The sequence below is a fragment of the Papio anubis genome, chromosome 2 (assembly GCF_008728515.1).
Source record: "Papio anubis isolate 15944 chromosome 2, Panubis1.0, whole genome shotgun sequence".
Lineage (NCBI taxonomy): Eukaryota > Metazoa > Chordata > Mammalia > Primates > Cercopithecidae > Papio > Papio anubis.
The window spans coordinates 106029059-106041472 of NC_044977.1; the positions used below are offsets into that span (position 1 = coordinate 106029059).

The following is a 12414-nucleotide window of genomic DNA, read 5'->3' on the forward strand; positions in this document are numbered from 1 at the left end:
TAAGAAATGGAGTCTCGGGAGGCCGAGTCGGGCGGATCACGCAGGTCAGTGATCGGCATCCCCTGCTAACACGGTAAAACCCCCGCTCTATTAAGAAATACAAAAACTAGTCAAGGTGGCGGGGCCCCAGAACCCAGCTACTCTCGGGAGGCTGAGGCCGGAGAATGGCGCAGGCAGGCGGAGCTTGCAGTGAGCTGGAGATCCCGGGCCACTGCACCCTGCGCCCTGGGCGACAGAGGGAGACTCCGCCTCCAAAAAAAAAAAAAAAAAAAAGAAATGGAGTCTCGGCCGGGCGCGGTGGCTCAAGCCTGTAATCCCAGCACTTTGGGAGGCCGAGACGGGATGGATCATGAGGTCAGAGATCGAGACCATCCTGGCTAACACGGCAAAACCCCGCTCTACTAAAAAATACAAAAACTAGCCGGGCATTGGGTGTCGGGCTCTGTAGTCCCAGGCGCCTCGGGAGGCTGAGGCAGGAGAAATGGCGTAAACCCGGAGGGCAGGCGGAGCTTGCAGGAGCTGGGAGATCCGCCACTGCACCTGCAGCCTGGCACAGAGCTGCATTCCCGGCCCCAAAAAAAAAAAAGAAATGGAGCTCACTATATTGTCAACGTAGCCTCCAACTCTTGGGCTCAAGCCATCCTCCAGCCTCAGCCTCCTGAGTAGCTGGGACTACAGGTATGTGCCACCATGCCTGGCTTGAAATAACTAATTTTTTAAAAAGTGAACTGAGATTAGTTGCTTTTAAACAATATGCCAAAAATTCACTGACAATTTTATCTAATGAAGCTCATTATTTTAGTACCTATAATTAATTTCACTTCCTTTCATGTTTCATTTTTATCATATTAAAAGAAATGAATTGTTACTTTGTATAAATCATGGACTCATGAAACTGACTTTTCAAGAGCTGAAACCAACTTTTCTAGCTATTACACTATTTGGTATATTACCAAATACAAACTAATTTCTTTCACGTGCTACAGAAAGTAGGCTTTCTGTTTATAGGGTCATGTCCTATAAAACACATGCTATCAAACACATTCCTAGAACACATAACTGAGGCCACTCTTTGCCTGGCAACATTTTAAAGTATCTTTCCAACATCATCAGGTTCTAAATATAGGGCTCCTTTTGCAATAACCCAAATGCCGTAGCAATACTAATGTTTATATGCATTTCTTCAAAGACCTTGGCTCATGACAAATTACTTTTTAATAAAGTCTTTCAACTCCTATTTGTATCACTAAGCAAGAATGGTTGCAATTATTTAACAAGTATTTACAAACACGCGCAATCTAATTCACTTTCAGTGGTTCCTATAGATAGTTATTAACTTTTATTCTTATACGTTTTTCAAAAATAGTGGGAAAGACCATATGGCAAAATAATATTTATTTAAATGATTTAATAATCTAAAATGATTCATATTTTATATTTGTCTCTCCAAAATAACTCATAAAGAAAAACAATTTTTTCCAGCTCTTTTTATCTCATATCTGGAGTTATTAAGAGGTTCCAAGACCATATAACAAGTTAGCATCCGTGAACCCCAATATCACATTGAAGAAGTGTCAGGTGATCAAGCACTCCCTCAAGACTTCATCCCGCCAAGCTACCTCGCCCCATTTCTGTCCTTCATTTCACAGAACTCCTTTTACTGATGGATGTGGTGGCAAAGTGGAAAGAACACAAGCCAAAGAGTCTATTAAACTCAGGTCTGCAGTTGTGGCCACTTTTCTTAGAAATGACCAGGAAATAGGCCGGGCGCGGTAGCTCACGCCTGTAATCCCAGCACTTTGGGAGGCCGAAGCAGGCAGATCACCAGGTCAGGAAATCGACACCATCCTGGCTAACATGGTGAAACCCCATCTCTACTAAAAAAAAAAAAACAAAAAATTAGCCGGGCATGGTGGCAGGCACCTGTAGTCCCAGCTACTCGGGAGGCTGAGGCAGGAGAATGGCGTGAACCCAGGAGGCAGCGCTTACAGTGAGCCGAGATGGCGCCACTGCACTTCAGCCTGGGCAAGACAGCAAGACTGCCTCAAAAAAAGAAATGACCAGGAAATAAACATTTATCACCACCCCGACCCCCCAAAAAATAAAATAAATAAATCAAGTCTGAATCTGGCCTTTATGACATCCCATCTGTAACCCTGGTCAATTTGTTTACCTTTTCTGAACCTCTCTATTTCTATATCATTAAAATGGAATATTGTAGACTTTACGTTGTTTGCTCAGAACAGCGCCTCTTGTTCTGGGAAGGGTTCCTTCAAACCTTTTGTTCTTGTAGAGGCTAATGGTCAAAAATCCTTTGGTAAAAGGGATTATGTGATAGCCAGAGTCTTTCACCAGGATTCATTAAAATGGAACTGATGAGGAACAGGTATTTCCTGTTCTCTATACAACGAATAACGCAGATGAGCAGACCCCACACTCCCCACCCAGCTCTCTTCTGCAGAAAAGAAATCATTCACTTAACACACACCTAACTAAACACTTGCTAAGCATCTGTCACTGGAGATGTACCTCTATTGACAGAACTAGGTTCTAGGTACAGATTCTCTAGCAAGAATGAAACCTATCTAAAAAACGAAGTAGAGGCCAGACACAGTGGTTTATACCTGTAATCCTAGCACTTTGGGAGGCCGAGGCGGGTGGATTTCCTGAGCTCAGGAGTTCAAGACCAGCCTGGGCAGCAACATGGTGAAACCCCGTCTCTACTAAAATACAAAAAAAAAAAAAAAAGTAGCCAAGCGTGGTGGCGTGTGCTTGCAGTCCCAGCTACTTAGGAGGCTGAGGCAGGAGAATTGCTTGAACCTGGGAGGCGGAGGATGCAATGAGCCAAGAAGATCGCACCACTGCACTTCAGCCTGGGCAACAGAGCAACACTCCGTCTCTAAAAAAAAAAAAACAAAATAGAGAAGAAAGTCCTGATATTATTCAAACCTCAGATTCTAGTCTTCTATGAAGTTAGCTCTGCCCATTGCCTTGTGGCAGTTTGGCTACATAAGCCAACATATACTCTCCCAACTTCCCCCTTTCTTTTAGCACATAAAATTGGGAGTCCTGACTCTTATGAATGCAACTACCTACTTCGCAGGGCTCCTGTGAGGAACAAATGATATGACAATAAAGTATTTAGAATAATGTCTGGACATAATTTTCAACAGATATTAGCTATTATATTTAAAACCTCAAGATTTTCAAATTTTTCTAAAGTTAAAGATTCTAAAACAAAATCCAGTATTTTTGTATAGGTCTAGCCAGTGCTAAGCATATCAGAACAATATCCTGGGTATCATAGCAGTTCTTCATGAGCTGAATGGTAGGGGTTTTGTCTAAGAGTAGCACAGCCCCCACCAAAACAACAGGGACACTTAATAAAAACTTTCATTATAACAGAAGTGTCTTACTGTTGCTAACTCATTCTAAAATCATGTTTTGGATTTTTTTAACATCAACATTAGTCTACGTTTTATTAGTGAAGCCAACTACGTCCCCTTCCCAAGTCCCTCTTTTGTCACTTACTAGCAGTTACTCCTTTCTTCATTTTAGTCAATTTTTCCAAACCAAAGAGACCTGATGAATCAAAATGTCATCATGCTCACATTTTTTCAAAAGGAGAGTTCACATGAGCAGCTTCTGTGAATTTTTCAGAAAGTACCTGAGCTGGGAAACTACCTGTGGTAGGCAGTATAAAGGCATCCAAGAGTGACAGTCCTAATTCCCAGAAACTATGAATATGTTACTTGATATGGCAAAAGGGATTTTGCAGGTTAAATTAAGACCTTGACAGGAAGATTATTCTGCATGATTTGGGTGGGTCCAATGTAATCACAGAGGTCCTTGAAAGTGGAAGAGAGAGGCAGAAGAGAACGCCAGAAAAAGAGATGTGACACGAGAAGTAGAATCAGAGAGACACCATGTCACAGGCGTTGAAGATGGAGAACGGGGCTCAGGAGTCAAGGATGCAGGCAGCCTCTAGAAGCTGCGAAAGACAAGGAAACAGATGGTCTCCTAGAGCCTCCAGAAGGACTGAAGTCCTGTCTTGACCTCTTAATTTTAATGACAACTGTAAAATAAATCTGCATTGTTTTATACCACTAACTTTACGGTAATTTACGGCAACAATAGAAAATGAATAGACAGTTGACCCTTGAACAACACAGGTTTGAACTTCAAGGGTCCACTTACAGGTGGGTTTTCCTCTGCCTCTTCCACCCAAGACAGGGAGACCAACCCCTCCTCCTCCTCCTCAGCCTACTCAACGTTTAGACAAGGATGAAGGCCTGTATAATGATCCACTTCCACATAATGAAAAGCAAATATATTTCCTCTTCTTTAGACTCTTAATATCTTCTTTTCTCTAGCTTACTTTATTGTAACTATATAGTATACAATACAAATAACACAAAAAATATGTGTTAAATGACCATTAATGTTATCAGTAAGGCTTCTGGTCAACAGTAGGTAGTAGTAGTAAAGTTTTTGAAGAGTCACAAGTTGTACTCGGATTTTCCACTGGTTGAGGGGGCAGTGCCCTTAACCCCTGCATTGTTCAAGGGTCAACTGTACTAATAAATATAAGTTAATTTGTTTCTGGTCACATATCCAACATTCTGAAATATTAACCCTTCTCTTGTGGGTTGGTGTTGCCATGTGTTTATTAAGTAGGCCCTTCATTCCAATATATGCACCAATGATGAAATGCTTAATATATGATACTTAATATTTCACACTTGATACCGATCCTGCTTCAGCTATCTCTTAAATGTTATCCCAGTAAAAGGTGGATAATGAACCACTCATAAATTCCTGTTGGGATGCAATTCTACAATTAGTTCTTCACCCAACCATCATGTGAGCTAGTGTTTTTATAGTTCTTAAGGGGATGCCATACCAGCCAGTACTTGCACATAACAAAACAGGCTACATGAAGTATTTCTTAATCTCTCTTAGAACGAAATCAGATTAATCTGGTAAGAAATATATGTCACGGAATCACAATTACCCAGTACGCTGTCCTCTTCTGAGTGCTGATAAATGAGTATTTTAATAGTTCAGACATAAGATTATCTGACATCTTGATAATTCTGTTATTTCCTCTTGTTATTTCCAACCACTTAATAGATTCAAGGACTATTAAAAAAAGATATATGCCATATAAACAGCAATGACTTAATTATGACACTGGCTAACTGAATAAGAACTCTAGAATGTGTGACCTATATAAGGCCAAGTTAAACTTCCACCAGTTTTTTTTAAGAGATGGAATCTTCCTATGTTGCCCAGGTTAGCCTTAAACTCCTGGCCTCAAGTGATCCTGCTACCTCACATTTCCCAAGTAGCTGCAACTACCAGCCTGTGCCACCATGCCTGGCTTCTCACCAGTTTTCATCTCGGCAAACATTTATTCCTAACTGTTCTCAAGCTCCACGAGCCTATTTAATTCTCTGACATTCTTTTCCTCCTAAAAGTGTCATATGAGATACTTTTTCACATTACAATGAAATAGAATCAAGTTTTTATTTACCATATAATGCTAGAAAAAAAATCACAAAATCATGATATAGTAACAACATTACATGCAAACTTTATTTTTGGCCTTCCCAATCCAAGCATTTCTCTTCATTCCTTTGTTTTGTTTTGTGGTTTGTTTTGTAAAAGAAAAAAAATGCAATAGTGAGTTAACTTCTATTAGTTTTCTATTACCTTCCTCTGGCAAACGGACTTTTTTTTTTTGAGACAGGATCCCCCTCTGTCACCCAGGCTGGAGTGCAGTGGCATGATCTCGGCTCATTACAACCTCTGCCTCCCAGGTTCAAGCAATCCTCCCACTTCAGCCTCCCAAGGAGTTGGGTCTACAGGCGCACACCACCAAGGCTAGCTAATTTTTTGAATTTTTCATAGAGATGATGTTGGCCAGGCTGGTCTCAAACTCCTGGGCTCAAGCCACCTGCCTGCCTCAGTCTCCCACAGTGATGGGATTACAGGTGTAAGCCACTGTGCCCAGCACAAGTGGACTTATTTTTAACAGATTCCCAATGCCTCCAGGATAAAATCCCAAATTCTAAGCCTGTGACTCCAGCTATCACACGAGCGGATCCCTCCGGCTTCTTCCCTTACAATTGAATTTATTATTTTTGCACTAAGAGTCCTTCATGGATAGCTTCCACTTTCCCTCCATGTCTGCTCGAGCTGATTCACCTTCCCTTTCCTTTCCTTTTTCTCTACATTTATCTAACTTCCTTTCTTCCTTCCAGGCACTGTTCAAACTGGATCTGCCTATGACCTCTTCCTTCCCTAACCATCCTCTGAATTCAGAAAATATGTCTTCTTTTAAAACAGTGGCTTGGCTCTTTCCTCATACTGATTCATTAGTGAATTTACCACGTGACTATCTTTTCTCCCCAGCTATATAATAAAAATGGGGCCATGCTTCTTTGAATATTCCACAACACTGGGCTTACTGGCTTGCACAGCTAGGGAGACATTCAAAAAATGTTTGATTAACATGGGAATTAGAGACAGGAACAACATCTGCGTTGCAAATTAAATACATAAGTGTTATTACTTGTAATTGTTAAGCTCCAGAGGATGTTATTTGACTCACAGCATATAGGAATCTATGTCATAATAAGTAAGCCAAGTTATAAATGAATATTACTTATATGTAGTCAAGCTTGTCAACCACTGCAGGTTATATTTATCAACTATCAGCTATATTTATCAACTATCAGCTAAAACTTTGCTTCCTTAGAAAACCCTTTTTTTTGCCCTGCTCAACTAGGCTATGTTCCCTGTTAATATGCACCCATAACATTGTTCTCCTCTTTTACTACACTTATCACATTGTAATCATTTCCTCATTGTCTAAACCACCATTCCTTGCCCCCAGTTGGAATGCAGGTTCCGTGGGAGAGCAAAGACCAGACCTGCCTTGTTCACCATTCTATTCCCTGTGCCGATACGACACGGTAGCTGATCAATCCACCCATCCCTCCCTCCCTGGGTAAATACCCAAGCAAGACTGCATCACTGGCTTCCAGAATCTCAAATAGCAGTCTGGTCATGTAATATAAAGTATGGTTAGTTACACTACTCCAAAACGCCTCCATCTGTGCAAGTTCCATTCTTTGCATCTAGGAGAGATATTTTTAAATCATTTAGCTCATTTATAACATGATGCAAACCCCACAATCTCGGATGTTTTATGTTCTTTTACGTTAATTCAGCCTAGAGGCCAAGATGAATTCAGTGGAAATGTACCATACTTCCATTCAATTTACAGGATTTCATCTATTACCTTCAGCAACAGGAAGGAGAGAAAAAGAAGTGATTCACATAGAGCCAGAGACTCTGCATACCTCCACTCAATAACTTTGTGCTTCATAGTAAGCACAGAATAGGAGACGGTCAGCTGCTGTTCTCTGTCTCAGTTCTCACATGCCTCACACCCAAGCAATTCATGTCACCTGTGCTCAAAATAACAAACGCCATGCAGTTCCAACATGGAAAAACAAGATTTGGCTGTACTGGGCTTCCTGAGAGATCCAACACTTGTCAGTTTCTGATATGACTCCCTCTTGGAGTACTTTGAGGGTACTCAATTTTCACCTTACTCATGGCCTTTAGATACAGACCTTATTTAGAGCAACGTTACTATATACTGGGATGGGCTGCTTTACTTGACCCTGGAATTTCTTTCCAAGAAGGCACATTTAGGTAATTGTAGCTCACAATGCCAGAACTGCCACAATGAAAAAGCCCAAACTCTGTTTCTCTTTCTGTTCTGTTGGTGAACGTCTAAATGACGAGAGTGATCATAAGTACATACAGATTTTAAAATGTTAAAAAGAAAAGGGAAGGAACAGTGCCTAAGACCTTCCTGTATACAGTGCTAAGTTACTGCTATGAATTGTCAGACTCAATCTGGATACAGTGTTAAGTTACTGCTATGAATTGTCAGACGCAATCAGCTCCAGTCTAGAAAAGAAAAATCTAATCCCCTATCACAATACACAAAACAGTAACATGAACTAAGTCTACAAATATATAATGTAGAAATTCTAACTTTATTGATCAGTTTTATATCAATATATGTATGAGGTAATAAGTGAAATGAATAACAGAGAAAAATGATCACTTCCAGCTTCTATAATATTGTCTCCACTATCATGAGAATCTCTTTCCAGACCCACTTCAACCCCAAAGAACTCCTTCTAAAAGGCATAAGGGCCTTGTGTAGGCTGAAATATATTCCCTTTTCTTCTTTACGTAACTAATGCAGGTAAATTCTTATAAGTTAAATGCGCAAAAGATAGGATTCCACTTAGGTAAAGGCTGAGTGGATGATGGCCTTCTTTATTAACTTGCAATTAACTGTCATCTCAATTTCTCTTGGTTAGGTACCAAGAAGGATGTAGTGTCACAAGAGATTTATTTATTTTTTTTTTTTAAGAGCAAGAAGTAACTGGAAGCATCTTGCTGAATTGCAACGGAAAAAATAAAGATAAAACACCCCAGCACCTCTGCCATCTTTCCTGGAGGGCAACTGCTTCTCCTCCATTCCAACCATATGATTTTGGTGGTGCTGCCAATCAAGTACCCTATCTGCCTAGCTACGGGAGCAGAACAGTAGGCACATCACATTCTTGTGTCCTACCTGGCCAATCAAGGTCCTTCTGGAATTTCTCTTTATTCTGGGGTGCTTAACCTTGGATGGCATAACACAGGAGTTGTCTGCAGTCACATCTTTTATGCACTTATATACAGTCATGTGCCCCAAAAAGACATTTTGGGTCAATGACAGACCACATATGCAACCATGGTCCCCTAAGATTACACATAATGGAGCTGAAAAATTCCTGTAGCCCAGCGATGTCATAGCTGTTGTAATGCAATACATTACTCATGTGTCTGTGGTGATGCTGGTGTAAACAAACCTACTGCACTGCCAGTAGTATAAAAGCTAAGCACATAAATTACGTACAGTACATAATACTTGACAATAAACTATATACCAGTTTATGTATTGCTATCCTATACTTTTTATCATTAGAGTGTACTCATCCACTTATTAAAAAATTAAAAAGTTAGCTGTAAAACAGTTTTAGGCAGGTCCTTCAGGAGGTATTCCAGAAGGCACTGTTATCATAAGACAGTTCCCTATGTGTTACTGCCTCTGCAGACAGTCCAGTGGGACCTTCCTGACTCTGTGCAGGCCTAGGGTAATGTGTTTGTGTCTTAGTTTTTAAAGATTAAAAATTTTAAAATAGAAAAAAGCTAACAGAATAAAGATATAAAGAAAATATATTTGTACAGCTAATTGTACCATGTGTTTGTATTTTAAGCTAAGTTTTATCACAAAGAAGTTAAAAACTTTTTTAAAAGTTTATAACATAAAAGTTACATTACAGTAAGCTAAGGTTAATTTATTATTGGAGAAATAAAAAAATTTTTCATAAATTTAGTGTAGCCTAAGTGTACAGTGTTCAAAAAGTCTACAGTAGTGTACAGTAATGTCCTAGGCCTTCACATTCACTCACCACTCACTCACTGCCTCACCCACAGCAACTTCCAGTCCTGCAAACTCCCTTCACGGTAAGTGCCCCATACAGGTGCACTTACCTTTTAATCTTTTAAACTGTATTTTTACTGTACCTTTTCTATGTTTAGATATACAAATACTTGGCCACTGTGTTACAACCACCTAGAGTATTCTGTACAGTAACGTGCTGTGCTGGTTTACAGTCTAGGAGCAATAGGCCATCCCACATACTCGGGGTGTGTGGTAGGCTATACCATCTCAGTTTGTATAAGCACACTATGATGCTTGCACAATGACAAAATTTGCCTAACTATGCATTTCTCAGAATGTATCCCCTAATTGTCCCATGATTGTAACAAGACAGAACGAGGCTTGCAATTACAGTTGCAGAGGAAATAGGGAACTGAGGGTTACTGGTCCTTTGCAGAAAGGGAGAGACACGCAAGTACTCCATCACTGGAGTCACTGGATTTAGTGATACCCCAGCCCCTTCCAGGTTTGGAGCCAATAAATCCCTTTTAGCTTAAGCCCATTTGAATTTTCTGTCGCTTGCAACAGAAATATCTTTGACTAAAAAAAGTGTAATTACTATTAGAGTAAACCTAAGAAATTCATAATAACAGTGAAAAATCCAACGCAAAGCTGTAGTTCCTTGCTAATACACAGAACACGTTTAATAATGTCATACAGTGTGAAGATAAGTCAAATATTCATTCAAGATTCAGTTAAGAATACAACAGTTTGATTTTACCACTATGTACAGATGGCACCTAAAGTTGTGGATCAAGAGAACATACCATCTAAACTCTATAAAAGCTATCAATAGATCCAAAGTTAAACATACTTTATTAAGTTCAAAAGATCTTACTTCTCATTCACATACATAACTGACATTTTGTGTCACACTGGTTGAAATGTCAATGGAAGAGTGAGATACAGCTAAGAATCACCAACATGTCCCAATATTCTGGAAGACAGAAAACATCTATCTGCTGACAATGGTCCAGATACGAAGGAAATACATTAAGGAAAAAATCAACATATTACTCTGTAAGAGCTCTGGAAAGAATTTTCTCACATATGCCTCTTTGACCATATAAAGCCCAACAGTTCAACGAATTTTTTTTTTCCATTTATCTTTATTGCATATTCTACAGAACAGGCCAGCTACTGCCAGAGGATTCAATACCTACTCTGTGCTTGAATTTAACCATGAGCAAACCCATATCTTACACAAACGTGCAGATTCTCCATCCACATTTATATTAGATAAACCTCAAACACACACAGGCAGACATAGACATACACAGACAACATGTAATTATCTCCCAAACGCAGACATTTGGAATAAGGTTTAGCACCACAAGCTAACATCCATGCTTGTTTGGCTTGGGTTTTGGGTTTTTTAGTACGGGAAAATTGAGTATGGTAGAGGGTGGATGGTGCAGAGGACAGAAGTCTTCCTATTCGTTCTAACAAGAATTTAAGAAGTGGACGGGGTCTGTTTATTTAAAGAAGGCTCCCCAGCTAGCTATTCCTGATAACCCACGGCCATGGAACTTCTCACGGATCCTACCTCCTCCCACCCTATCCTGTGAAGCACTCCCATTGTGTACACCCAGACACTCTGAGCAGCTGTTTTCCTCCTTCCCCAGGTGCCACGCACGAAGAACAGGCCAAGGCACAGGAATAGCCTCGAACTTTAGAGGTCCACCTTTCACCCTGCTGCCCTAATTCTGGTGCACAACTTGCACGTGGAGACAAACTGGAACCAGCCTCACAGGGTGCGCACCGATCCTAAGAGGTGCATACCCCATCTAAGCCTCAGGCTCAGGCACCCTGATATCAGTCCCTGGAGGATAAAGGGGTCCACACCTGTTTTCCAGGCCCGACAGACGGGCTACACACCTGCTCCGCCCGGGAGTGGGGAGGGGCATGACACCCGCCGCCTAGGCTCACAGTCGGGGGAGCGGGTGCCCCAGTCCCTCAGCCTAATTGTCGCAGGACTGTAACAGGACAGAATGAGGCTTGCAATTATAGTCGCAAAGGAGATAGGGAACTGAGGGGTTACTGGTCCTTTGCAGAAAGGGAGAGACACACAAATACATCACTGGAGTCACTGGATTTAGTGATACCCCAACCCCTTCCATGTTTGGAGCCAATAAATCCCTTTTTACTTAAGCCCATTTGAATTTTCACATTCATTTGGAACCAGTAAGTGGAAATTGCCCGACCCAGTTCCGGGCCAACGTAGGACACGCCCCTCCACTCAAGAATCAACCCCGCCCGGCCCGTGGCTCGGGTCCGGCTAGCCAGTCAGGGGCTGCTCAGTCCGCTCCCCGAGGTCGCGCCGCTGTCGCGCTGGGAGGAGGCGCCGAGGCTCAGAGACCTGTCGCGCGCTTTCCTCCTACCCTGAATACAGCCCCTCAATCCTGTCTCCTCCCCACGGGCCCGCTCTCTGGAAACTCGTTACCTGAGCTTGCAGCCATTCCGGCCCCGGACCGCTGGCCCACGTGACCGCACCCCAGTTTTAGCCTCACGCACGCGCACTACCTACCACTACTGGCCTCGCTTCCGCTTTTCCCCTCACACTACTCCCCCTCCTGGGCGGTCCGCGCCTCTTCACCCCGCCCCTATTTAAAGGGCCAGAGATATACTGGCTTCCCCCACGGAAAAAACCGGTGATTCACATCTTGAAGACCAAGAGAATGGAAACGTGGAAAGAGTAGCGCGGACGAATAAATAGCAGTCCTTGAGGTGAGAGGAGAAAGCTCCTCCTTTAAGAAAGTGAACTTACTTGCAGCCAGCCCAGAAGGGGAACTGATTCCCTGCCTTTTGGAGTTTGCGACCAGTAAATTTTT

General features: G+C 41.7%; 1 protein-coding gene across 2 annotated transcripts in view; it reads right to left on the reverse strand.

Annotated features, from left to right (window-relative positions):
- The window catches only part of VPS8 (VPS8 subunit of CORVET complex), a 252301-nt gene extending 240186 nt beyond the window's left edge, over positions 1–12115 (reverse strand). The window contains exon 1 of one of the 2 annotated variants that reach the window (XM_003894741.4): positions 12027–12115. The gene's annotated coding sequence lies outside the window, so the exon portion shown is untranslated. The remainder of the gene's footprint in view (positions 1–12026) is intronic. The other variant, XM_009201234.4, reaches the window with a different exon arrangement.
- Positions 12116–12414: the final 299 nt, after the last annotated feature.